A 27,500-nucleotide genomic window follows, 5' to 3' on the forward strand; every position below is an offset into this window, starting at 1 on the left:
ATGTCTACCTACTAGACAATGCATAATATGTGCATACTTCTTAACTTCTTTTCACAAAAATTCTAGGCAAAACCAATAATAGTGGGGGTATGAAGACCAAAAATCATACCAAGAATAATAATTGCAAAATGAACATCAACTATGACCTGTCAGTATTTATTCAGTATATTAGTTGCAAGATATAACTCATTTCTAGCAGTTTCATGTTTCTGACTAAAAATGTTCTCTCTTATTTCTGTCTCATTGAAATAAAAGCATTTGCTGCCCCACACTTCTCCATCTCTCTCTCTCTTTCTTACTTTTTTTCTGCAGGTCCAGAAGTGTCTGGAGCAGCTTGATAGCAACTACACAGGGTATGTACTGTGGTTCAACCCCTGTGTGCTTCTCTGCATTTGGAAAATTGGAGAATTAGGAATACAGGATTTAGGGTCTTTTTGAGGCTGAGGTTGAGAGACCAGTGGAGAAGCAAGTACTGGTGCCCTTATGAATCGCTCTTCAAGCAGGTGCAAGACTCACTGACCTGATAATAGGGGGTCTATATAAGCACACCTTAATAGTGAATAAAAGACTTTAAAAGTTTGATAAGTTGTGGGCAACTTGTGCTTAGCCACTGCAAGATCTCATGGAAGGTCTCAAGAGAACTGTTCAGATTTATGCTGGCTACAACTTGCCAAAAGTATAAAACAATGTTTGAGAATGTACATACATGCAGAGTTTTCCAGACATAACTAAACTCTGTGCAACTTACTTTATGCCAATTCAGATTTCCAAAACTGTACCAGGAGTTCCCTTGCATGGCAAAGATCTTGTAAACCAGTATCACTTTTTTGCACTTTGCTTATTTAAATATAGGTATATTAGTGGAATTCCCAGATTCCCATTTCGCATCTGTGAAACATGGAACTATGAATATGGCCGTTATTCCCTTTTCTAAGACAGTGTCAAATGCCTTAGAAAGTCAAGATAATCAGTATGCTTTCTCAATACTGCTGGTGTCTATTCAAAGAATGTCATAAGGTTCAAAAGCCAAGTCCTACCTCTAACAAACACATACTCTTCCATATCTGACAGAAACAAGTCCCCAGCATCATATAGGATAGGTACCATAATGCCGGTCTCCATTTTAAATTAAATGCTAGTCAAGCTGATGGGTCTAAAGTTGTTTGGATCTGATAAGCCTTCTCCATCAGTGGAATGGTATTGTGATGTCCTTTTGAAATAGGTCTGGAATGTTTTCAGATTAATATTTTGTTTAGCATAAATAATATGTGTTGAGCTAGCTTTTACATGAATCTGTGTAGAAAACTATCGAGTAAGTTGTTTGGTCTATAGTGCCTGAGTTTTTCATTTTATTTGGAGTATCAGTTTTCATGTTTGTAGTTCTGGAAGGTATATCATATCTTTCTTTATAGCACCCTGGCATATTTATTTGCTTATTGAAAAGTCTGCAGAAAATGTTGTTTAAAATTCATTTACTATATTGTATGGTTTGGGGAGCATGTCACTGGTTATTATTAATCTTACACTCATAATTTTCCCATTTCACTTTTATAAAGGATAGGAGTTAAGCTCGGTTTTACATGATGCTGTGTAGAAAACTATTAGGTAATTTGTTTGGTCTATAGAGCCAGTTTTTTAATTTTATTTGTGGTATCAGTTTTCATATTTGTAGTTAAGTAAAGTATATCTCCTCTTCATAGCACCCTAGCATATTTATTTGCTTATAGTAAAGTCTGCACACAATTTTTTTGAAAATTCATTTACTAATGTTTATGGTTTGGGGAGCACTTCACTGTTTATTACTAATGTTACACTCACAATTTTTCCATTTCACTTTTCTGATTAACTGAATGATACCTAATTATTGATTTCAGCCTTTGAGTTCAAGATAACATCATAGTTACATCTGTAGATTTGATATGAAATATGGAAAAGTGGTTTCAGTATTTCAGACTCGTGTTTTCCATTCTCTGTTTAAGTTACCTTTGTCATTTAATACAACAGTTTTATTGTTGCATTCATTACTATATTTATAGTCACCTTGTAAGTAAGTGCTCATGAATGCATAAGTTAATATCTAAAACATATTTATACCATGCTAAGCAGACTCATTTGTACATGCATCATTTATTGCATCATCGTATATATTGATAATGTCTATGTGAAACTATTTATTTGTGACAGAGTTTAATTTAACATGTAGGTTAAGGAAAATGGTACCATAATTTGTGTTCATTACTCAGGACAGCAGTCTATATATCCCTGAACATATGTAAGACATTTCTGTCCTTGGTTGGGAAACATATTTTGTTCCATTAATATTTTTGCATTTATTTTTAGATTATGATGATGCATCATTTACCTACTCAACATTTTGGTAAGTTAAAATTCTCCACAGAGATTGTGTCTTCACTAACTTTTCCTCCGGGCACTTAGAAAATCCTCATAATTTCTAGGGGACATAGATGGCATAAAGTAAATTCCTATAATATTATGTTCAATACCACTAATTAGTTATAAATTTCTATTGGTGAGTTCTTCTGGTCTTCTTGATTTTAAGTCTTTTTTTCACAAAGCATTAGATGCTGCCATCTATGCCACCATATCTGCAGTAACGAAAGTAGATGTGCACTGAAAACTGTGGTTTGCATTTTGGATCCTAAAATGAAACATCATTATCTAACAAGCAGATGAAAACTTATAAACCAGATATTGTACTGTTGAGAGTTCCAGCATTAAGCAAATCCACTTTCACCTCTCAATTGTTATCCCATGTACAGATATATATATATATATATATATATATATATATATATATATGTATATATATATATACATATATATATATATATATAGGGGTCTACCTGAAAACACCGAAATCGCAGATCGCTGACAACGAGAACACCGACACCGGAAGATCGACAACAGAGAAGACCGACAGTTGAGAATCCCGATGCTAAGAACACCGACATGTTAAGGTAAGTGTGCGATAGGGATGGACGTTGGAGTCAGGGTGTGGGTAAGGTAAGTGTGTGATACTGATGGATGTTAGGATAGGGTGCAGGTCAGGTAAGTGTGCGATAGTGACGGCGTTTAGGTTTAGAGGTGGGTTAAGTGAGTTAGGGTTAGGGTGCGGGTAAGGTAAGTGTGTGATAGTGACAGACTTGAGGGTTAGGGGCGGATTAAATGAGTTAGGGTTAGGGTGCGGGTAAGGTAAGTGTGCGATAGTGACGGACCTTAGAGTTAGGGTTTGGGTTAAGGTTAGTGCATAGATAGTTGTGTATGTAAGGTTTAGTGTAGGTTTGTAAGGTTTTTGGTGTGCTTGTGTTGTGTGTGTGTGTTTTCGGGAAAGGTATTCGTTTTGTTGCTTGTCGGGATTTTGGTTTGTCAGGCATGTGAAGTTTCGTGTTTTTGAACTTTTTTTTTGTTTTTCGTTTTTTTTTTTTGTGTCGGTTATTTCGTTGCCGGTGTTTTGGCATGTCGGTGTTATCAGGTAGACCCATATATATATATATATATATATATATATATATATATATATATATATATGTATGTATGTATGTACTTTTGACTTGCAATTCCTGGTTAGGGAATTGAAGTTCAATGGGCATAAAACACTCTTCAATGGGCACAAAACACTCTTTCTGGTCATGTGTAGTATGCAATTATCATGCACCAAAATATGAAAATCAAAATTAAAAAAGTGCATGGTTGCTCCTTGTTGAACTTTTTTCTAGTCTTCAGGATAAATACATTAGCCTGATCAAACAAGGTTAACACACAATTCTGTCTGTGCTGTTAAACAAATTATTTTTATCCTGTTTCTTTTAAAATATCATTACCTTTTCTTGGATAATGTATTGACTGATGTCTGCAAAAGAGCTGCACTACAGATGCTGCTATATTTATTGTTGAAAGCTTCTAAATGCATCCTGCATTTACTAGCACCAGAATAATAATAATAAATGAACAGATAATACATGTTAGTTCTGTTCCATACTGCTTACAGCTAAGCTGCAAGTACTGTCTTCTGTATTTGTTTTTTATCCTGAGAATAGGCCCACTGACTCAGTTTTAGGTTCATAGGTTCATACTAGGCTATCTGCCCTAGGGCATTTATAAGCCTAGCCAGAGTGTGTTTGGCTTTCGCCACCCATTTTAAATTAATTTTGCTATGCCTTTTTTTTGAGGTTAGTATACTGTGCCTCTGTCTAACAGTGGCACAGAAGTGATAGCCGGGGTAAACCTACGATCTCCCATCCACTCATCAAGATTCCTCTTGAAGAGAGTCAATGTGGGACTCTGCCTAACCTGGACTGGGATTTTATTCCAGAGTGAAGGGAGCCTCTGGGTTATGAATCTGTCCCTCCAGCATGTCCTATTTATTTCAGTGCTGAGGTTCAAGTCTCTCGAGCGCGTAGCTCGATGGGATTTGGATTTTCTGAGGTGCAGCATGTCCATTAATTCCGGGTGGGACATGGCTTTATACGTCAGGCACAGATCGCCTCTGAGCAGGCGGTATGCCACTGAGTAGAGCTGGAGTTTCTTTAACCGGGCAGCATATGGCATCTGTTTGAGCCCTTTGATCCTCTTGGTGAGGTACTTTTGGGGTCTTTCCAGTTGCTGCAGGTGTCTAAGGTACATCCCAAAAGGGGCATTGTACTCAATTATGGGCCTGATGAGGGATGAGTAAAGAGGTACGATGACCTCCCCTGATCTAGATGTGAATCCCTTCATGATTAGGTGGGCTATATAAAATGTTTTTCTAACCACTTTGGCCACGTGGTTGTCAAATGAGAGATTGCTATCAACTTGGGTCCCCAGGTCCCTAATGACTTCTTCTGTACTTAATGGATTACCACCTATGTGGTAATTTGTGGGCACTTTGTTTTTGCCAAAGGGGATGACTATACACTTTTTGGCATTTAGCTTGAGGCCATGGCTCTGGCACCAGTTGTCTGTTTCTATAAGGCCCTTTTGGAGGATGCTTGTGTCAGCTGGAGAGTTGATTATGGCGCCCAGTTTGCAGTCATCTGCGAACTTGGTCAGCCACAGTCCTTCCGTGTTGGCCTGTACTGCCGAGAAATATATACCGAACAAGAGAGGTCCCAGGACTGAGCCTTGTGGGACGCCACTTGTAACTGGTTTGGAGTCTGACATGGCTCCAGCAATTCTAACCATGTGGGTTCTGTCCTTGAGCCAGTTTGCAACCCATCTAGTGACATAGGGGTTTATATTTAAGCTGGTGAGCTTATCTATAATGCCCGAGTGGGGTATTATATCGAAGGCTTTTGCGAGGTCCAGGTAGGCTGTGTGGACCACCTTCCCCTCGTCAATGGCATTGGTGACTGTTTCAAAGAAATCGACCAGGTTTAAGAGGCAGGATCTGCCCTTAACAAAGCCAAACTGGGTAGGATCCAGTGTCTGTAGGTCCCCAATATCTTTATTTATGAGGTCCATGATGATCCTTTCCATAGCTTTGCAGACCAAGCTAGTCAGGCTTATGGGGCGAAAGTTTTCAGGATCCGTTGAGGCACCACCTTTGTGGAGAGGGATCACTGTTGCTGTACGCCACTCTTTGGGTACATATCTTGTAGTAAGGCTAAGACTGAACAGTAGTTTTATGTTTGGGTTTAGCTCTTCTTGGAGTTCATGTAGGACGCAGCCCGGGACACCATCTGGTCCCATTGATGCTGTGTTTTTTGCTTTGGAGAGGGCGGCTCTTACCTGAGCATCTGAGATGTCAGGGGGGCAGCACTCTGTTGGGATAGATATTTGCCCTTTTGGTGGGGAGAGGAGGGAGAAGTTTGCACTGAACCTGTCAGCTAGGATGTTGGCAATGTCTGTGGGCTCGGTGTATTTTTTGTCATTTTGGACTAATATTGAGCATATCTGGGAATTCCCACCCAGGTTCCTAACATAACTAAAGAAAGCCTTGTGATTATCCTTAGCGTCCTGTGCAATTTTTCTCTCGAAGCTGGCCTTAGACGATTTTATGAGTGCCCATAGTTTTTTGCTAATACTGATCAGAGATGCCTTCCCTTTTTGGGATTTTGCTCTATCATGTAGTAGCTTCCTCCTTCTATTGTATAGTTTGTTTATGGCTGGGTTCCACCAGACAGGACGTCTGCCTTTGGAGGATTGGGTCTTGGTTTTATTTGGGATTGCATGATCCATGCATTCCTGAAGGTGTTCATAGAATGCGTTTATAAAGGATTCTGCGGTCTGGGCCGTATTTTCCACAGGCCCGGGGGCTTTGAAGGATTTCACCTCAGTTTTGAGGCATGTGAAATTTGCTTTAGAGAAGTTTTTCACTGTGGTTTTCAGGGCAGGGGGTGGGGTCGGGATGTGAATATCCAGTGAGATTAGTTTATGGTCTGATCTTACCAGTGAGGGATACACTTCTGGTCTGGAGTATAGTGTCCCCATGTTGGTGATGATCAGGTCCAGTATGTTTTCCCCTCTTGTGGGAGTGGTAACAAGTTGTTCCATAGCATTTGAGTTTATAAATTCTAGGAACCTTTGGACTAGGGTGTTGGAGCTAGAATAATGCTCCCAGTCTATGTTTGGGTAGTTGAAGTCGCCCAATATAATGGTGTTTGGAGAGACCTTCATATTTTCCAGTATTCTCAGGAAGGCCAAGTGGGGTTCCTGTGTTTGGGAGGGTGGTCTGTAGCAGGCTATAAACTGGAAGGCAGTTTTACCCACAGTTAGTTGCACATGGATAGTCTCTGATGCTTCGTGCTGTGCCACCAACCTGGAGGTGTGCGTATCTTTGACGAATATTGATACTCCACCTCCTTTTGTGGTTCGGTCCAAGTTTTGGGGCCGAAAAGCATGGTATGAGGTATAACCTGATAGTGCTGGGGTGCTCTCGGGAGCCTTGAACCAGGTTTCTGTTACTGCACAGATATCGATGTTCTCCATGCTAAGGAGAGTTTCGAGTGCATGCATCTTGAGGTTTAGACTTCTGGCGTTGAGTAGCATTACTCTTAGTTTCTTATCCCTTGTGATACCTATGGAGGTGGGTTTGTCTTTTGAGCCTTGCCTAAAAAAGGCACTATGGGGGTAGCAAGAGCCTTTGCCAATATCCAAAAGCCCAGGGTGACAGGTGCAAGCCGTCCCTAGAGAAGCATCGTGGCTTGTCGAGCATGTCATCCCAGGCTGACAGGCATTGGATCCCCTTTGAATGACACCAACACTTAAGCCAATTGTTGAAATTGATCATCTTGTCTTCATATTGTGGCATCATTCTTGGTGAGGGTAAGATGCTACTCAAGGTCAGGTTCATACCGGCCTGGGCTACATGCTCAGAGATCTCCTCTATGTCTCTTTTCATGTAGTCCAGTGAGGTACGTCTCAGGTCATTCACACCAGCATGGACAATGACTGAGTCATATTTGTACTTGCCTTGGAGTGACCTGAGTGCTTGTGTTATGTGGTGGATCCTAGCGCCCGACAGGCAGCTCACCGTGACCTTCTCCTTGTTCAGCCTGGTGAGCGGGACGTCAGTGTGCCTGACGATAGAGTCACCTATTACAAGTGTATCAGGTGTGTTGTTTAGCCTTAAGGGCTGTGACTGTTCGGCACACTGGCTTTGTGAGCTATGTGTTGCATGTGTTTTGTTTTGGGGTAGCGGTTGCTTGGGTGTCTGCTTTGGAGGTCTCTGCTGCTTAGGCAGATTTTTATTTAGAGCCTCCAGTATGTTTTGTGTGTTTATGTGTTTGGTTTGTTGTCGTGGTAGGTCTATGTGAAACTGGAATTGTAGTGAGTGTGGTTTCCTTCTCCTCCTGACTGGTTACGCCAGTACTGAGTTGAGAGAGCTTAGCCTCCAGTTTGGCTATATGGTTGCACCTCTCACATGTGTTGGAATTTGTTGGGAGGAGGAGAGGGTTGTCTGTGTACATGAGGCAGTTGTAACATTGCCTCAAGATTCCCAGATTCACCAGCTGGACCGGAGAGGAGATTGACAACTGACCTTTGGACATGCTAGAATAGTATTGGGAATTCCTTTATAATTGAAAAAAGGGCCAATGGGGAACAAGGTACTCAAGGGGAGTTTGTGAGTGTGTAGTGCTTTTAATTTTTTAGAGCTGACTTATATAATTGCTTTAGTGAGCAAGTGCCAGGTAACTTAAATGCAATGTGTTACAGGTAACTTAAATGCAAAAACGACAAACAGTAACTTTCTTTCAAGTGAAACAAGGAAATAAGTACAGTAAGCAATGCAGATATCACTAGGGATCCACAGAAGTGCTAAAAGGCCATGTTTTAGGTGGAATTAGCATTTCAGGAAATAAACAAACAACAAGCATACAAATAAAGCTAGATTCAGCAGGCCTGGATCTAGTCTATGCTACAGCAAACAAGGTGTACCAATTTCAGTAAGAAACAGTTAGAATATGCAGGCACTATAAGCCTCTAACCAGAAATTCCCTGCTCAGAAGGGCAGAGTCCAGCCTCTCCTCCCACAAGAGTGCAGACCGCAATCCTTCTTAACGTAAAATAACTGGCCTGAAGCCCAAGTGCTTAAACCAGAACTAATACACTTTTAGAATAACAGACACTGAGCTCTCAATCAGCAGTTCCCAACTTAGAAGGATGTAAGCTACCTGTCCTGCCACCACAGTGCAGGCCACAAACCTTCCTAATGTAAAACAACTGGTTTGAAGCCCAAGTGCTTAATCCAAAAGACTTAGAAATGATAGCTACACTTTAATCAAGTTACTACCAGTAGTAATAAATACAACTGAATACTTTAAAGAATGCCTGGATTAGTGCTCAAGTTATACAAACAAAGCTAGATTCAGCAGGCCTGGATCTAGTCTATGCTACAGCAAATGAGGTGTACCAATTTCAGTAAGAAGCAGTTCAAATATGCAGGCACTATAAGCTTTAACCAGAAATTCCCAGCTCAGAAGGACAGAGTCCAGCCTCTCCTCCCACAAGAGTGCAGAACACGAACCCTCTTAATGTAAAATAACTGGCCTCAAGCCCAAGTGCTTAAACCAGAATTAATACACTTTTAGAATAACAGACACTGAGCCCTCAATCAGCAGTTCCCAACTTAGAAGGATGTAAGCTACCTGTTCTGCCACTACAGTGCAGACCACAAACCTTCCTAATGTAAAACTGGTCTGAAGCCCAGGTGCTTAAACTAAAAGGCTTACAATGAGTTACACCAAGCAGTAATAAATACAATTGAGTACTTTTAAGATGACACAAAAGCAAAATAAAGTAGGAAAAAACACAAATACAGTAAAAGCAGATAATTTTTTTTTTTGGAAAGAGAGAAAGGAAAGAGAGAAAGGAGTAGCAGAAACTAAGCTGATTGGCTTTCTCAAATGCTCTCCCTGTACTGGGTAGAATGAGGTAATGACACTAGACTGGGAGGAGGGTCCCAGATCAAATTTACACTAGGGGCAGGCAACTGCAAAGCCACCAACTATAAAAACACTATACCAACAGGGAGGGATGGTGGGAAACAAAGAGCAGAAATGTTACTCACAGCTGAAAAGCAGCACTGAGCCTTTAAATGAAAGTTTTAAACAGCGAAAGGAGCCACTAGAAAAAAAGAGTTTAACTGCAACAAGTTATCATAAACAAAAAACCCAACAGATGCTTAATAAGAGTGGACAATTTCCAGTTAATACCTCACACATAGTGAAACTAGCTAGAAAAAATACACAGTACACAAAGTGCTATAAACAACAAAGAAATAAAGAACAAAATAAACAAAAAACAGGATACTTAATGTTATATATTGTAGCTCCGAGTTTGCTGAGTGTCCTTCCTTCGATCAGCTCACTGTAAAATGGCTGAACACTCACAACTGAGCTTCTTAGGTAACAGAAAGTTGAAACCTGAGACAGCTTTTAAGAAAGAAATCTCAAAAGAACCAATGAGGTGCTTAGTCTAAGCTGTAGTCCAGGAGACCTCAGTCAGCCAATGACCTCAAACAATTCCCTCTCACTGAAATGCCTGATGGCTTTGGCTAAAACAAGATGTCCCTGAATTATGTGCTCAGACACACAGCCTCCACAAACACTAGGCCCAAATACAAGCCTGAATATGGAAATGCTACAAATATCCCCACTACTTAGAACAAACTGCAGAAATGTTACTCACAGCTGAAAAGCAGCAGTGAGCCTTTAAATGAAAGTTTTAAACAGCTAAAGGAGCCACTAGAAAAAAGAGTTTAACTGCAACAAGTTATCATAAACAAACAACCCAACAGATGCTTAATAAGAGTGGACAATTTCCAGTTAATACCTCACACACAGTGAAACTAGCTAGAAAAATACACAGTACACAAAGTGCTATAAACAACAAAGAAATAAAGAACAAAATAAACAAAAACAGGATACTTAATGTTATATATTGTAGCTCTGAGTTTGCTGAGTGTCCTTCCTTCGATCAGCTCACTGTAAAATGGCTGAACACTCACAACTGAGCTTCTTAGGTAACAGAAAGTTGAAACCTGAGACAGCTTTTAAGAAAGAAATCTCAAAAGAACCAATGAGGTGCTTAGTCTAAGCTGTAGTCCAGGAGACCTCAGTCAGCCAATGACCTCAAACAATTCTCTCTCACTGAAATGCCTGATGGCTTTGGCTAAAACAAGATGTCCCTGAATTATGTGCTCAGACACACAGCCTTTTCTACAGCCAATTTACCCATTCATTTCTCCATCAGTGTGAGAGCCCTCTGACTCATTTGTTCCTCAGTAGAGATGAGGTTCAGTCATTATGGAGTAGATCAGTCTGCAGATTCTGTGGACTGTCCTATCTCCAGCCGCTTCACAGTCTGCAAGGTTCTATGTGGCAGTTCCAGGAGATAAATGTGTTCTTCCACTTATGTGCAGTTTCCCAACAAATGGCACACTGATTGCAGTACAACTACTTTAATCTCTCCATGGTACAGTAATAGATTTGCATTCCTGCAGGCTTCAACAATGCAGTGAGCCAAACTACCTCCTTCCCCATGGATGGGCACATCAGTATTGACCACTCACTCTCATCCCCTCATTCCTGGATGCTCTAGCATCCATGCTGCTAGTCAAACACAGACTGGTGGGAGTGAAGTCACAGCTTTATCCCACTGCACAATGAGGTTGTACTTGTTATCTGTCTGTGTTGCAGTTTCTGTTCTTTCTGTATCTTGATTACTTGCAGCAGTGAAGCAGATGCCATAGGTACTTGTCCTGTTTAGTAATCTGCTGTAATTGCTTAGCTACTACTCTCCTTTCCTTTCTGACTCTGGACCTCTATACCACCTGCTTATAATTGTCTCACCCTATGTCTCTTTGCCCTTTGCCATTTCTCTCTGAAATTAAAAGTCATGTGCATGCTTAACTGCTAATCGTCTAGAACATTTCTTTTTCTGTTACCCTAATGCCATTTGTTAGTGTGCAAGACACATCCTGATTCCGGAGCTATAAACATATCCAATACCTTAATTACATATTCCTCTCCAATAGTATTGATCACTATAGTACATTTCTGAAGAGCATCAAATATTAATGGTAATAATAAGTTGCACATGTTAAACTAAGACTGTGAATGTTTAGACTGAATCCAACTCTCCACCCACCTTTTACACTGTTGAGCTAGTATTTAACAATTTACCAGTATGCATCTAAATACTGTAGTACTTTAAATGCTTGAACATGCTATATACAAAAGTTTTAATTGTCATAGGTATGCCGACATGCATTTGGTTCCCTGTATATCTTATTGCTTCAAATAACACCAAGACTTGGATTCAGAAAGGTTTCCTATGAGAACAATGTATTAACATGGCTATTTTCCCACTCATGATAAGTCTTTCCAATTCTTGTATCTCCTTTCTTTTGAGGTTTCCCACTAGCAGGGGTCACAGCATGGAGTGTGGTCTCATGGACAGCAATCTGGTGGAGGGGTTAATTCTAATTAGCCATGTGCTCTTCTCTGAAAATGCCAAATTCCCCTAAATTACACTGTCATCTGCTGAATGGCTTCCTAAAATTTCATCATTGGAATGTTAGAAGAAAAAGCAAATGCAATGAAAAAACAGTAATCACTCACTCATTCCAACAGAGGTGGTTGTGATGCAGATAAGGTCAGCAAAGATGTGGGAGTGGAGGGGTGTTAGTGTCTGCATGTGTGTGGACATGTGTGTGCATATCTCTAGAGGCAAGAATCACCTGGGGAGTTATGTAGGAAATTGAGAGAGTGTGTGTGTGTGTGTGTGTGTGTGTGTGTGTGTGTGTGTGTGTGTGTGTGTGTGTGTGTGTGTGTGTGTGTGTGTGTGCGTGTGTGTGTTTGCAGTGGTTCCTTTGCCAACCAAATGCATGGGCTGCTATGGAGAACTCCACCATGGTCAGGTCTGACAGCATTAGTGTTAGAGTGTGATTCAGAGTCTTGCTAATTAGCTAGTAAAGAACTCTTTCTGTTTTTATTTTTAATTAATAATTTTTTATTGGGTTTTTCATAAAGATACAAATTGACATTACAAGAATAAACATCATGAATATACAAAGAACAAAGAAAAAAATAAACAAAATAAAACTATATACAAGGTCCATAACAGAAGTTTTTACATTTTATCCAAAAGTGTTCTAAGTTTTAACCATGATAATGTTTTGTCAGTAACGTTTGTAGTTTTTAAGATGATCATTTGTATTTCCCTATTACAGACAATCTTAGCTAATGAAAAGAAGTATTTAAAAGAGAGGTCTTCTTTACTCTTCTGATTTAGAATGATAGTCTTTCTTGTGATTGCAAGAAGAGACCAGAGAAGGTGCACTTAAGCTCTTGGAATACAATTTGGTGTTGGTGCATTAAATAACAACAAAGAATCTGAATTTCACATTTGTCCAACCACAACACTTTAATGAAATTCCTAAAGTCATACCAGAATGTGTTAACTATTTTACAGTTCAGGAACATATGAATCCAGTCTGCAGCCAATCTTTCACCACATCTCCAGCATTCAACAATATCCTTATTTGCTATCAAGGCAACTTTGTAAGGTGTGAAAAAGCTCCTATGTATATACTTCCAAGTAAAGATTTTCCAGGAAGGAGAAGACGTTTTGCTATTAATAGACTTGAATATTAGAGTTTTTTCATTTTCAGAGAAACTGTTTTCATTAATTTTTGTTTAAAGATTCCATAGGGATTCATTTGGATTTGAAGATCAGCTCTTAGAATTTTTTAAATCCTTGACAAAGATATGTTATTATTGTTATTCAATATATTTAACTCACAAAAAAGGTTAATATTTTAGGTAATACATTTATATTTGAATTCCAGAACATTTTTAATTCATTAGAAATGTATTCTCTAAATATTTGTATATTTAGCCCTATTATGATTTATATTCTATCTAGCTATGAGAAATTTTGAATTGTGAATATTGTTGTTTAAAAATTGATTCCAGAATTCCAGTCCATTTTCTTTCATTTCTTTTATTTTATGTATATTGAAAAAGTCTAGACATCCTTTTCTTCAAGCAATAGGAAATATTATAAATAGGAAATTCCTGAAGGTGTAGTTACTATGTATTTTCTTTTTGAAGTTATTTAAAATGTAATTGACAAAATTAGTGAAATTGTTGCTTTTATTTGTGTTACATTTTTATGAGTAAGAATATTTTGTTCTTATCAGGAAGAAAATCTTAATCCATAACAGTGAGATTACTGTAAAAAAGGATGATGTTATGTATATTTTTTCAATTAGAGATGTAGTTGACGCTTAACCACTGGCACATTATATTAAAAATAATTGATTCTGCATACAATTCAATATTTGGGAAGGTTATTCCTCCTTTGCCCCAACCTCTGTAATGCTACACAAAGCCTATTCTCGGTTTTTGAATATGCCATAAATATTTAACCAACATGGAATTTATTTGTTTAATTAGTTTTTTTTTTTTTTTTTTGAAGTAGGGGCTACTAATGTTTAAAGAAAAATAATATTGTTGGAAAGATAATCATCTTTATCAAAGATAATCGTTCTTCCATAATGAAAATCATTTTATTCCAGCTTCCCAATTTTTTATGGTATCTAATAAGTTTCAGCAGTTTATTTTAATGGGTGTGTTCCAATTAGATTTTAAGGTTACACCTAAGTATTTAAGTTTAACAGTGTTTCAGTTTTGTTATAGTTAAATTCCAAACCTGAGATTTATTCAAAGACCTGCAGGGAGGGTATAATATGGTCAATAAAGGAGTCAGTGTTACCAATGGTTAGTAAAATATCTGCAAAGAGATCAATTTTAGAATTATGATTTGTATTGATAGAGAACCCATTTATATTAGAATTTGCTCTTATATACTTTGCAAAAGGTTCTATTGATAGGGAAAATAATAGAGGGGATAACAGGCAACCTTATTTTGTTCCTTTTAATATCTTTAATGGACCTGAGCAGAATGCATCAATTTTGACATATGAAATGGAATCTTCATATGATCTATTTATTAATTCAATAAAATTAGAGGAGAAATTATACTTCTTAAGTACTTCAAATAAATATGCCCAACTTATAGAGTCAAAGGCTTTGTCTAAATCTAAACTAATAATTGAAAATTATTATTTTTTATTTGCAAGATCAATTAGAGAAAAGAGCCTAATAACATTATCTTGCACTTTCCTATTTAAAATAAAACCTGTTTTGTCATCATTTATTAATATTGGCATCAGCTGGTTTAGTCTCTTGGGAAGGATTGAGGTATAGATTTTGTAGTCTACATTTAAAAGAGAGCTGGGGCAATATGAAGATACTAGCTTAGGATCTTTATCTTGTTTTAAGATGGGAGATATCATGGCATATTTCCATGATGGGAATTTGCTTTCTTTGTTTCTGAATTCTTCAAATGCTTCTTTTAATATCTTTAAAGTATTGTCTGGAAGTATTTTGCATATCTCTGGAATTAACCCATCTAAGCCTAGAGCTTTATTGTTTTTTGAGGCTTTGGCTATGTTCTTTAAGTTCTTTTATTGAAATAGATATAAATAGTTTAGCATTTTGTTCTTTAGTTAGTTTTTTGCAATGCTTTCTTTTAATAATTTATATCTCATATTCTTATTCATTACTCCTTCTCGTTGCAGTGATAGCTGCCTTTAAATTGCATTTTCTCACTGTGATGGTAATTGAACTACCTGTGGCAGGCAGTTACTACCTCAGTCTGCCCTTTTCCGTGTTCAAGCTTAGTGTATATTGCCAGAGCAGCATCAGGCAGCATCATACCAGTAACACTTACCCTACTAATTTCACCAAAACTCATTAGTCACTTAGTAATGCAGAATGTGCTTGTTATGGATGCACTTTACAGTAACTTCTGTAAACATATGGTGGGAATTGCACAGTTACCTATTATCTTATATGAGGAGTTCTGTATATCTCAATAACAGGAGTAAAGCTGTGGGCCTTTAGTTTGCTTGGCATCTGAAACTTTGTCAACTTTCCCATTCTGTTTTATATATAATCCTCAATAAATTATCTTATTTTCCAAATTTCTTTTGCTTCTTATAATGAGAACATCAGAGAAATGACCAGATGCTTCATATTTGATTATATTTAAAGATTTTGGACATAAAAAAATCATTATCTAATTTTCCAAATTTCTTTTGCTTCATATAATGAGAACATCAGAGAAATGGCCAGATGCTTCATATTTGATTATATTTAAAGATTTTGGATATATAAAAAAAATGTCTGCATCAGAACTGCTTGTGTTTAACACATTTTATAGCCAATCATTTTCAACTTTTTTTTTCATTTTAATCAGTTTTTTTTCAGTTGACCAATCCTTTTGCTTTTCTTTTTTATTTATGTTTTTTGTGTTCTTCCAAGCTCATCCCTTGCCTGCCTCGGTAGTTTCATCAACTTGCCTTTGCAAAGGTATCTTCCATGCTAGTCTACTGTGGTGGAGTATTTATTCCATATACTGCAATATTATTTACTATTATAGCTGTTCTATATTTGTGAAGTTGTATTTTTTTTTTGTTTTTTCTTCATGAATAGTAAAAATTTTAAACATGCAGGTTTGGGTCCAAACTCCCACCCGCAAACAGACATACTTTATGTTTTTTTCAATTTAGAAGGCCATTTTAGTGTGAGATTTCTGACATGATCACTCTAGCCACCACTAAAACAAGAAAAATAGAATACTGCTATCTAACGTAAGAGAGCTATATGTCCACTCCCAATGGGACTTCAGTCTTGAGGACTTGATTAGGGATGACCTCATCAGTCTCTTTGATGAAGCCCATGATTATTAAACCTAGAATCAATAACAAAGAGAAGAAAAGAAAAAAAGAATCATAAATCTGACAGAAGTGGTACAAGTAACAGACACAAAGATCCCTCCTTAGGTGCAATTACTAAAACACTAGGACATGAAAACCTAATGCTACTGTTTTCCCTTCTGGTGCACCTAAAATCTTCATGCTGTAGCCAAGAAAAGTACTGTTAATCTGGTTAGGATACATAGTGTGTCATCTTTTTTCTGATTGATTGGCTAGAATTTTTGCTTCTTTCATGGTATTATCAGCACAATCCTTATGGTCATTTGGGAGTCACTCCATATCTTTCATTAAAATGGATGAAAAGATGAAGGAGGCCTTCACCAAAGCACAACAAAAATTGTCCTTTTGTCTTTCTGCCTTGGGTACCAAGGTGGACAAAGTCAATTTTTCACCGGTTAGATTTTCATGCAGGATATCCCAGTTTTCCTTAGCAGTTTTCATCCAGACATTGCTCCCAGTAAGGCAGGATTGCAAAAAACAGGAAGCTTTGCTGATGATGAGAAATGTAGAGATGTTGGCGATGGCCTAGATTTTGGGACCACTGTCTTTTAGGTTGACATATGTTATTAACATGGTCATCAAATCATTAATATCTCAAATGTTCATGTCATATTCAATGTACAGTCAAATAATTTTGATATAAAAAATCAAATAAATAACAAACCAACAGTCTTATGTCTCAATTTGACCATCAAAAAAAAAAAAAAATAGCAGTTTTCAAATAAAGCTCACTAATATCAAACAGTCATCCACAAAGATCAGTGTAAATCATTGCTTACTTCTGCACTATTGTCAGGAAGGAAGGACGAGAGGAAAAGAAGGACTTCTAATCTTCAGAAGGAGAAAATTCATTCTTCTAATAACCAGGCTGCCATTACCCTATTCCTTTTTAAATACTAATACTTTACCCACCTAAGCCTGCCTACATGACTGCACTAAATCCTTTAACAACAGGGTCAAGAGTACCTTAAATAAGTGTATCCTAATCTCACTTAAATGTATACCGTCCATCCTGTACTAAACTGGGTACCTGATTGCAAAATCATAGTGTTTAGACACACAGAAATCTAACAATAATGCTACTCTAGCCACTCCATGGTTCACAAAATTACTAGTTGCCTCAGTAGCCTTAAACCTAGCTCCAAACTTACAAACTAATCTCTCAATAATTAATAATGATCAAACTAAAACTACTCCTGGCAACTTTTAACTTTTATTTCAATATTATCAGGTCTATTATGATCCTCGATAAAAGCATATGCATGGCAATCACACCCACATCACTAAGTCTTAAATGTATTACCTTGATATTAGGAAAGCCAGATGCTGACTGCTCCTCTTCCAACATACCTACAGCTGACACTACTGCATTACCCTGTGCCCTTGCTAACACATGTCCCATTATGCTAGATGAAGATGTAGGGACAATACCTCAGGCCTTACTGCCTCACTAAAACTCACTTGGCTGCCCAGAATACCAAATAATTGACCCAAAATAACAACTTTTTTTCTCCCAGTGCAAGAAAAACAATAGTAACAAGCCCATGCAATCTCAAAACTCTTTTTTTATCTAACGTAAGACATAAATGCAACTGATCACTATTTGACTTCCCTCTTTATAACTTCAGATGATTTGCACTCTAACACTAGATCAAATGCCTTTTCTAGGGTTCCTATCTGTTTGTCGAAACTTCAGCAGTTCGAACACCATATGTTCGAACTGTGAAGTTCGAAAACTGATTAACCTGAAACCGCGGAACACCAAATTCTTTCCCTGGGAAAGAATTTGATTGGTTGTTTCTGCGGCTTTGCTACTTTCTGCACTGTGGTGGAAAGTTACAAGTCGGGTTGAAGTAAGTCTGTGATTGTGCAGACGTTAGGGTTAGGGCATGGGTTAGGTGAGTTAGGGTGAGGGTGCGGGTGAGGTGGGTGTGCAATAGTGACAGACTTTAGGGTAAGGGTGGGATAGGTGAGTTAGGGTTAGGGTGCGGGTCAGGTGAGTGTGTGATAGTGATGGACCTTAGGGTTAGGGTTTGGGTTAAAGTAAGTGGATAGATAGTAGTGTATGTACAGTTTGGTGTAGGGTTAGAAGTAGGATTTTAAGTGTATGTGTGTCGATTGCTGTTTTTTTTGGTGTGATTGTGTTGTGTGTGTGTTTCTTGAAACAGCGATTTTTTTTCCTGGGAAAAAAAATCACTGTTCTAAGCCTTCGATGGTTTTGCACTTCAAGGTTAGAAGTTCGAACATATGGTGTTCAAACTTCTGCCATTTTGTCAAGGTGATATAGACCCCCTTTTCTAGCCTAAAAACATGAAAAGAATACCTTTCTCTCACTATTCCATGACTCATCAAGGCTCTCCTGATCATGATGACAAACTGACTGATCATAACCAGACTACCATTCTTCCATTGGAATACCAAATCTGCCTTATGAACCATTACAAACTTCTTGCAAGCTACCACACAACTCACAGGGCACAACAGGACAAAACATGTTATCCTTATTCCTTCACAAAACTGCCAGCTGCCCTTTATTAATTTGATCTCCTTCAGGCTTTCCCAGCCAAATGAAAACTGACAACTCAGTGATACACAAGTGCCTCCTTCTGAGATTCTCCATTGTACATAACAACAGAAATTGTAGACCACAATACATGCATACATACAATACACACATGACTACCAAATTATGAATGTCCTTCAACAACACCCAAAGCAACTGTTTCCGAAAAGAAGTCTGCTATCCATCACCAAACCCCAAACTCTTTCCCAGCCTTTCAAACTTCTTAAGATCTACCAATGCTTAGTAATGTCTCTCATAACTGAAAACCTAGCTGCACTACCCAAAGTAGATAGGGGCACCGTTTTCAATCTAATTACTTCCCCTAAATCTATCTGTGTACTAGGTACCTAGCCATTAACCTAACAGACCATAATCTTTCTGATATGGGCAACCTCTCTTTAAAAGAACCAAATGCTTCTAATTTGCACTAAATGCTTTTCTAGTAATCACTGACAATGCCTACTGCACTGACCATCCCACTACAAGCTTCCAGTGCTCCATTACACCACTAGCATTGCTGATGTACTCATCTCTGCCTCTGGAGCAGATACCTGTTACCAGTGTAACTGAAAATGAGACAATCAATCAGCTAAGACACTTCATCTCCCAGATATTTGTTTTGCTGAAAAATGATAAATTAATATTAAAGCAATGCAGATCAAATTTTCTAAACAGTCTTTGAACTAACTTTGATTTGGCCAAGCTTTTAGATGATATTTACATGAAAGCCAGGTTATCTGAATGAAAGACAACTTTACTGTTCCTCAACTCTCTTTGTAGCCTCCCAAATGGGCACAGGTTCAAAAAGGTAACGCCCTTCCTCTAATCATCAGGCCAAGTGTAAGGCAACTGGACTGCAACCTCCTTCGACCTGAAATATGCTCATATGCCTAAGATAACTGCAGCATCTTGCTAGATACCTGCATAACTGGGTGCTCCTTTGCTGCTTTCTTCTTCCTTCTAGCTCTCACTCGGACATCCAGGATGACCTCTCCCACTGCCTGTGCTTCACCTGCAGCTTGCTGGAAAAATGCCTCCAACTGAAACATCTCATTTAATCTCTGCTGTAGCTCCAAAACACTTACCTTCCTGATAGAGAGAGCAGACCACTGATGATTGGGCGTTAACTCACGGAATATTAAATGAAGATTTTTTAACCATTCAAGTGGTTGGTGTGTTTTTACAGCATTTGCATCATCGCTAGTGGTTTGGATATTGTTTGTGGGCAGTGAGCATTTCTGGAGTACGTGGAGTCAGCATTCACTTCCAGTCTTTTTTGGTATTTTGTTGATGGAACGCTTTACTGGTTCAGAACCAGAAGATATAGCAAACTTACTGGCTGACAAATTCAGCTCTGACGTTACCTCTCTCTCCTCTTCAAAATACCCTAAGGAAATACCATCAAATATAACTCCATGTGCTATCACTCAGGAACAGGACCTTCATGCTCTCACTAGGGCCAAGAACACTGCATCAGTGGGCCCAGACAATACCCCAGGATGCCTTCTAAATAACATGAAACATGACATATCAGGCCCTCTGGAATTGCTATTTAACTCTAGCCTCCAAACAGGCTTCATGCCTCATGAATGGAGAACAGCAACAGTCATCTGTCTGCCATTTACATACCCTGGAAACTGCATACTAGTAAGTCTCACAAAGGCTTGTATGCCATAGAAAGTATTATCATGGAAATGATGAATAATGATATAGTAAACTTCCAGACACTGGACCCAACCCCGTTTGGTTTCATCATGGGCAGGCCATGCCTACTCAACCTGGTGGACTTCTTTTAGAAGGTCACCAAAGCAATGGATGAGGGAAAAATAGTTCATACTCTTATCTTAATCTGGTCAAGGCATTTGACACAATAGCCCACTCCAACATTGTTGACAAATTCAAGAGGTTAGGTATAAACCCATATGACACCCAGTGGATAGCCAGTTGGCTCACAGACAGGACCCATGAAGTTAAAATTGGAAAATTCACTTCTACAAAGAGGTCAGTCACTAGTGGAGTCCCTCAGGCATCTGTCCTTGGACTGCTCCTTTTTGCATTTGCTTCTCTGAAGTCAAGGTTAATGTCAGTGGTTTCTGGCTGACTAAATTTGCAGGTGATTACAAATTAGTAGCTGCCATTGAATCCCACACCAACACAAATGAAGTCCTTACATTCACTGCTCTAGTATTCTTAAATATGTAATTCCCTGCCATGGAAAACTGACATCTGGCCAGTCTTCTAAAGACTCATGGAATTTAAAAGGTAAGCTGAATGTCACCTTATGCTCACTGTGTAATGTAGGGCATAAAGATGATGTTCAGGCCTACCAAAATCAGAACTTCTTTGCCACCAGTCTGAATGTATCTTTTATACTGTCAGTCTGTTTCCCCTGCATCAGTTTTCTGTCAGATGAACGCATTTTCATCCTCCAGTGACTTCCTACACCTGTTTGCTGTTTTTCCAAGATAAGTGTCCTGCTGTGGATTTTGTTTTTTCTTGTTTCTTGCATTCCTTGGGGTTAATGTCATCCAGGAAGGGTAAATGCCATTATGAGAGACATATTCTTCATAGAGACAGCCATGATGTGTCTTTTTTGCCTAGGTGCTTCTCATGCCCATACATCTTGTTCTATTTGTCAACCATTTGTTCTGAAAACCCTTCACAGTAGACTTTCTTCCATTTTCTTCTATCTTGAGAACCAGCATCTTAAGCTACTCACTAAAGATGCTATGGGAGGAATTTCCCACTCTGAAGGTCAGCTGTTAAGGAAGATGAAAGTGAAAAAGGTACGACCGGAATCTTCTGCTGTCCAGTCTCTGCCAGGTGTTTCTCCCGAGGTCATTACAAACCTGGAGGCTTGCCCGGCTGTGTTGTCAGATTTCTCTGCCATGGCCGTGTTGGAAGCCAGTGAGGATTTCAATGGCAGCATGTCTGAAGAGGCTCGGCAGGTGTCCATCTCAGACATTTAGAGGGAACCATGGTCATTTTTTCTGAGGGCCTAGGTGAATTCCTCAGTTTTTAGTTGGAGAAGACATTCCTGCTATGGTTCCTTCTCAGGATGTTCCCTTAGAAAAGAAACAAAAAAATTAAACATGTTTCTTCTGCTTCTACGGATCCATAAAGTAAGTGGCAGGCTTTTACTCAGGGATTATTTTCTGCCTTAATATCCCTAAAGCCTCCTGACAGGGTCTCAGTTCTTGCTCCTTCTTGGTCCTCTACTCCTCTTAAAAGGACTAGATACTAGGATTCCTCTGAGGATGGGTTGGATTCTGCTGATAAATCCCTAACGTATTCTACTCAGATTCCACCTCATTTGGACTATGGGTTGGAGGAGGAGGAATCAATTAGTCCTAATGTTCCTTTGGACGAAATTTCCTTTGGAGACACACTGTCTAGGATGATGGATTTTTTTAGGTGGAATTGAACTCAGGTCTCAGATATCCATAAGAGGTACTATGAGTTGTTGCAGTTGGACTCTCCTAAACCTGTGGTTATTCCACCTATCTTGGCTGATTTACTGGATGTTTTCTCCAATGCCTCTCATGCACCTAATTCTCTCCCTCCTGCTCCCAAGAAGCTTGATAAGTTGTATAGGGTTCCTGAGGAATGTTTTTTATGTAAATGTCCTGCTGCTGACACCTCGGTAGTGTCTGTTGCCTCTGATAAGCTGTCTCAATAGCTTCCTTAACCAAAGTTATTGCCTACTGACAAGGACAGCAGAACTATGGACAGGCTGGGCAAAAAGGTTTACACTTCTTCTACCTACAGAACTTTGTGTTATTAATTAAGAGACCCATATGTCTAGGTACAGTATGTGTTCACTCTTCTTTCTCAGGCCTGTCAACTTATTTCTGATTCTCCAGACTCTGATGGTAAAACTTCTGTTCTTTTCTTGCTAAAGACTTCCTCTCAAGCCATTCATCATTTTATTAAATGTAGTTATGATGTGGTGGATGTCTCTTCTAGAGTTGCTGTTTTTCTTCACTTATAAGAAGGTATTTATGTTTAGGCTTCAACCTGTACCTGAACATATTAAAGCAAAGTTGATGGAACCTCCTCTGGATTGTAAACTTTTATTTGGGGAAGCTGCTGCTGGTTTGTTTAAGTCCCTTCAAGATAAGAATAAGGCCTCACGGGAACTTAAACATATGTTTGTTTCTCCTGTGCCTAAATTTCAGAGAAACTACCCTGGTAAGCCTGTCTTTGGTCATAGGTAATCTCATCCTTCTACTCCAAAGCCCTCCTTTCTGGACAAACAAGGTTCTGTGTGACTATTTGTCTCTACCCAGCCCCAGCCACATTCCTCTTTCTCTCCACCTTTCTCTTTCAGTTTGGCTTCAAATCACTCAGGATTCTTGGGTTCTGTCAATCATTTGTCAAGGGTAATTTGTGGTGTGGAAATCCTGTCCTCTTTTTATGGGCATTCCTCAGCCTCTTTGGGAACAATTTCCATTTTTATCAGAGGTTCTTCAAGAACTCTTGTCTCAGGGATCTATTCAAAAGGTGCCTGTGTCCCAAAGGGGGAAGGCCTCTACTTCAAAATGTTTCTAGTGCCCAGAAAAGAGGGTACTTGGAGACCTGTTCTAGACCTCTCTCATCTAATCACTTTTCTAAAAGTTACTTCCTTTCGGATGTTGTCCCTTCCAATTCTGTTTCCTCTCTTGCTCCCTCAGGCCTATATGGTGTCTTTGAATCTCAAGGATGCTTATCTGCATATTCTGATGCATCTTCTTTTCAGGAAGTTTTTGGTTTTCTCTATTGCTTCCTGGTATTTTCAGTTCTCTGCTTTGCCCTTTGGACTTTCTACTGCCCTAAGGGTGTTCAACAAATGTCTTGGTCCTGTGATTGCTTTTTGCAGGCTTCACGGGATCTAAATACTTTCTTACTTGGACAACCTGCTGATTCAGGCATCCTCTCCAGAGATCCTCTCCTGAGACCTTTTTGCAAAATCTTCATTTTGCCATATCCCTTCTTCATTGTCTGGGGTTTGCTATATTTTTCAAAAGGTCTGCTCTGATTCTTTCTCAGGATCATGTTTTTCTGGTTTGCAGGGTTCAGACTGTGCCAATGCTTGCATCGTGCCCCCTTCAAAGGCCTTATATGTCATTTCTTTCTTTCACACTCTTCTTCCTCTGGCTTCCCTTACCACCAGAGAGTTTTGAAATTTCTGGGTTTTATGGCATCTGTGTAGAAAATGAAAACACTGTCATCTGTGTTAGCATGTCTGGCAGGAGATTTGCATATATTCTTAGATCTTGTATTGTATGCCAGCATGTCTAATTGTGAAGATGTAAATACGTTTTTAAAACATTGAGTATTTCCCTGCTTATACAAAATATTTAAAGAATCTCTCAGTGTTATGATACATTTATAATTGCACGTTTGTGAGGGAGATTCTTAACAAACTGTCTGTGGAGAATCAGCTGATCAGTAGCTAATGTCATTAGAATATTCCTATTTGCTATGTGATTATTTGAACAGATGATTGACAAGAAAAAGAACTTTTTCAAACAGCTGATTGTTATTTTTAAAATAAGACAGTTGAGACTGTTAACCTGGCCTATTAAGGAGACTGCTGTAGTCAGTTGAAAGGCAGTTAGTTAAGAGTTGCAGTCAGTTATAGGGCTGTGCAGTGGATACCTACGAAAAAGGACAAACCAAAATCTGTAAGCTTGCCTTTGCCTTGCTCATATGTTTTAGATTAGATCTGGGAGAGTATTCTGTAGTTAAATTAGACAAATTTAGTTATTTAGATAGATTTTTTTCTAAGCTAATGGACTTCAGTCCTACATTTTTATTTTATATTTCTGGTGATTGAATTCTTGTGTTTATTGAAAATTATTGATTTACATTCTTGTAATCATTTTACTTATTATTAAATGTTTTTCATTACTTTACATTGCGGCTGGACAATCAGTGCATTCTTTAGAGTTTAGAGAGTGTTTATACCTGTTTGATACTCCCCAGGTCACCTTGAATGCCTGGCTGCTTCTAGTCATAACTATCATTTATTTCGATATTTCATTTTTAATAACTGATCACCCTTTGAAAGGCATGTAGACCTGTCTGACTCTGGTGGCAGTGTTTACCATGTGTAATGCAGAGGGGACACAGCTGGAAATCTGTGTCAGGCTTCCCATAAGTGTTTGAGTGTGTGAGATTTGAATTTATTTTGAGTGTGAGTGAGTCAGAGGTCTTAAACTGAAACACATTGCTCTGAAGTGTATGATAAGGGATTACATTTGGGGTAGACAGAGGTATATAGTCTAGTCCCAGGAAAATAGAGTGTGTTCCTCTGAAACTGTGGAATTTTACTCTTGTGTTCTCTGTGCTCCGGTGTCTTTCTGTGATGCTCCCACACTGGATTCACTGGGGAGGATTAATAATTACTCACCCAGGTTTAAAGCAGGGGACATCACATTATTGGTGGCAGTTTGGTGGGATATTAACTGGACATCATAGCATCCACCATTCCAATGCTCCCTCTGGCCAAACTTCATGTGAGAAAGTTTCAGTGGTTTCTGAGGTCAGTGCGGCTTCAACATGCTGATCCTCTAGAATTTGTAGTTCCTCTTCTTCCTTGTCTCAGGCAGGAACTTCTCTGGTGGATTCAGCAGTTGTCCCTGAATTCAGGGTTCCCTTTTCATCTCCCTCTTCCTTCTCAGGAATTGTTCACAGATGCTTCAGACATGGGATGGGGGCAACTTTTGGCTCCCTAAAGGTATAGGGAGTGCGGTCGCCTCATCAGCAGGAGCACATCAATGTCAAAAATATGAGAGCTCTTCTGCTGGCTCTTCATGCCTTTCAGACTCTTTGTTTTCTCCAGGGCCTCTCTAGGTGTTCACAGACAATAACACACTTATGCGGTATATCAACAAGAAAGGAGGAATGAGGTCTTACCTTTGCTAGTTGGCACTTCTGGTATGGGATCTTGCTGTCAAGTGTTACGTGACTTCATGCGTTTATATTCCTTCCAGTCAGAACATTGTGGCAGACACTCTGAGCAAGTCCTTAACTCAGTCCCATGAATGGATGCTTTACAGGAATGTGTTTCTGCACATTATCCACCAGTGGGGTACTCCTCAAGTGGATCTTTTTGCCTCCCCTCTGAACAAACAACTTCCACTGTTTTCTGCCAGAGTCCCAGTTCCTCTGGTATAAAAGGAGGATGACCTCTCATTCTCTTGGAAGGGGATGTTTCTTTATGCATTCCCTCCCCTTCTTCTCCATACAAAGATCCTGTTCAAAATTCAACAGAATGCTCACAAAATCTTGTTGGTGACTCCCTTTTGGCTGGGACAACAATGGTTTCCTCTTCTTTTGCATCTAACCAGTGGCAATCACCACAAGTTTCCTCGAGGGTGGATCTAATGACATAGGACAAAAGATCTCTTGAAGCCAGGAAACCTAGGACTAGGAAATCTTACTTATCCAAATGGAAGAGGTTTTCTTTTTGATGTCTCTCATACCCTAGACCCACTTACTGTGGATTCTCCTTTGGTTCTCTCTTATTTGTGTAAGTTGCTCAATGTTGGTTTGGCCTATTCTTCTATTAAGGCCCACCTACCAGCTATCACTGCTTGCCTGTCTTTTTCTTTTCTTTTTGCTGCTAGATTTGAGGTAAAACAATTTCTTAAAGGTGTCCTTAATATTAGACCTCCAAGAAAGCCTGTTTCTCTTCCCTGGGATCTTAATTTTGTTTTGGAGAAGTTGACTCAGGCTACTTTTGAGCATGCTTCTGCAGTTTCCATGTAACATTGTTCCTGGATGTCTGTTGTCTGCCAGATGGGTATCAGAGTTGCAGGCTTTTATGGCTTGTCCTCCTTTTTTGATTTTTCATGACGACCGAGTGTCTTTGCGCACTAACCCTTCTTTTATGCCAAAGGTGGTTAATGAACTCTCTCTTAATCAGTCTATTACTCTGCCTATGTTTTTCCCCTCTCTGCAAACTGACAGTGAGAGGATGCTGCATACTTTGCACATGCATAGGCAACTTAGGGTTTATTTGGATATAACCTAGGCTATTTCTGTTTGTTACTCATTTCATAGCAAGAGCCTTCCTTTCTCAATTAAGGCTAATTCTACTAGAGCTGTGGCTTCTTCTGGTATTTTTTCAAAGGATTAGATGCTAATTCTATTCCTGAAACAGCTACCGGGACTCTGTGCGTACCTTTACCATGCACTACAAGGTGGATAGTATCTCTAGAGTTTTGCTACTTCAGGTCTTCATGTTTTTTAAGGGATTCTTCTGCCACTACCCCCTCCCAAGTTTCCTGTTGAGCTTTGTCACTCTCCCATATGTTTAAGAATAATGCAGCAGTGAATGTAATAATGTAGTACAGTTATGTAAAATATTACCATAATGGTAGATCTCCTTGGCTTCACTGCTGCAGTATTCACTCCCTCCCTCCATTTCCCTTTTTTTACATTCCTGGTGTCAGAGCCATGGACTAAAACTAAATGCCAAGAAATGCATAATACTTTCTTTTGGGAAGTCATCAACCCCTGGTAACTACCATGTTGACAGCACACCCCTTTATGTTGACCTTGTATTCTGAGACTTAGGTATACACATAGACAATAATCTAGATTTTGACCGTCACATGTCTACAGTAGTGAGGAAATCATTCTATGTTGCTCAACTTATAA

The sequence above is a fragment of the Protopterus annectens genome, chromosome 7.part0 (assembly GCF_019279795.1).
Source record: "Protopterus annectens isolate FY-2018-M chromosome 7.part0, PAN1.0, whole genome shotgun sequence".
NCBI lineage: Eukaryota > Metazoa > Chordata > Ceratodontiformes > Protopteridae > Protopterus > Protopterus annectens.